This window comes from Psammomys obesus, unplaced genomic scaffold, assembly GCF_907164565.1.
Source record: "Psammomys obesus unplaced genomic scaffold, mPsaObe1.curated_primary_1811, whole genome shotgun sequence".
In the NCBI taxonomy this organism is placed as follows: domain Eukaryota; kingdom Metazoa; phylum Chordata; class Mammalia; order Rodentia; family Muridae; genus Psammomys; species Psammomys obesus.
Genome location: NW_026596131.1, coordinates 845,496 through 847,478, shown reverse-complemented (window position 1 = coordinate 847,478; position 1,983 = coordinate 845,496).

Genomic DNA, 1,983 nt, shown 5'->3' with positions numbered 1-1,983 from the left:
ATAGATAGATAGATAGATAGATAGATAGATAGATAGATAGATAGATAATCTAGATGGGGCTGGAGAGATGGCTCTGCAGTTAAGAGCAGTTGCTGCTCTTCCAGAGAACCGGGGTTCCATTCTCAGCACACACATCAAGGGGCTCATGACTGTTTATAACTCCAACTCCAGGGAATCCAATGCCTCTGGCCTCCTAGGGCACCAGCACTCAACTGCACATAACCTAAGCAGACATACATACCTACATATAATTTAAAATAATAAAAATAAATATTGAAAAAGGAAATCTCGAGAGAAAAAGAATACTGGGCCTGCAGAGCTCTCTGGAGTGTACTGAGGCATAGAAGAAGCCTGTTTCTACCATTTCAGTACAGCTCCTGTGAGATCTGGAGGGAAAGACGTGTGAGACAGGCAAGAGATCGCCACTTCCAGGCCTCTCAGGTCTCCTCAGAGGGGCTCTAGGAGAGAGAGAGAGAGAGAGGTTCAGAGGAAGAGAGGGACGATGTAGATGACAATGACTAAAGGGATTATGAGGTGTGGGTTTAAGAATGAGGACAGGCCGCCTGCAGTGGCGTACACCTGTAATTCCAGCACTCGGGAGGCAGAGGCAGGTGGACTCTGTGAGTTTGAGGCCAGCCTGGTCTACAAAGCGAGTCCAGGACATTCAAGGCTACACAGAAAAACCCTGTCTGGAAAAATAAACAAACAAACAAACAAAGAATAAGGACAGACAGATGAAGCAGAAAAGGATGGGAAGAGGAGCAGCTTGGAAAGCAGCCTGTGAAAGCAGGTCTAGGCATCCTGCCTTCTCAGAAGAAAAACTGGACTGCCTGAGATTTCTGGCCATGGGGCACCCCAACATGGGGCAGGGAGGGGGCGGGAGCTCTTTACATGTTTCCCACTCTCTCTCAGCAACCACAGGAGAAAGGTGTCTGGCACTCTGGAAGTAACTAGAGGAGAGCTGTGGTTTCTGGGAGGGAGCCATGAATGCAGTCAAGAGTCCAGACAGGAGATATGGACCTTCTTTATTACCTAACCTCGCTGTCCTGAGAGGGATCCCAGTTGATCTGGAGTCAGTGGTCCCACTTCCTGATCCCCTCATTCTGTTCCCTGATCCCTACTGTTGAAGTGTGACACCTCCTCCCCCACCACCAACAGGGACCATCCCTTCAGCCCACAGTGGCCACTCTAAGAACGGAGAGCAGGCGGACAGGGAGTGGACATCGGCAGCCTAAACTCGACCTCTGTGCGAACAGCCAGCAGCGCCTGAGCCAGTGTTACTCTGCCACATACGTGCTCCCACTGGAAGGACTTCAGATTCGGTGGGTTGAAAAACACAGGATAGAATTTCCTATCAGCCAGTTTATGGCAGATGTCAGCTCCGAGACAAACGCTCCGAGCATTGCATCAGTCACTCCTCTCTCCCTGTCACCTCTGATCACACAAAGACCTGTGCTGCCCTGAAAGAGATAAGTTAGACTCTGCTGCCTGGGATGGAGCGCTGCTGACAGCAGCCCTGGCTGTTAATGCCTTACCCTTGTCACACAGCCTCCTGCCATCTCCTCAGGCCTTATAAACCTGGGTATTACAGGGCGTCGCTGCAGTCAATGGCGCTTTAATCCATGTCTATAAAGGAGCTGGCAGGACAGGGTTGAAAGCCCACTCAGGAGCCAGACAACCGGCGTTGAAGCCCTGACTCAGAGCCACGGGCTAGCTAGTCAACCTCTTTTCTTGTTTGTTTGGTTTCTCTACGCAGCCCTGGCTGCTTTGTGTCTTGCTCTGTAGACCAGGCTGTCCTCGAACTCACAACACTGACCTCTGCCTCCCAAGGGCTGAGATTAAAGGCGTGGGCCACCATCATGCAGCACCTGTTATTTTCTTTAAGCCTCAGTTTTTCTCCCCTGGAAATGGAGCTGTTAATAGAACTTCATAGAAGAGTAGTGATTGAACGACATCATTAGCTGTTTGTGACTTTTCCTGGGG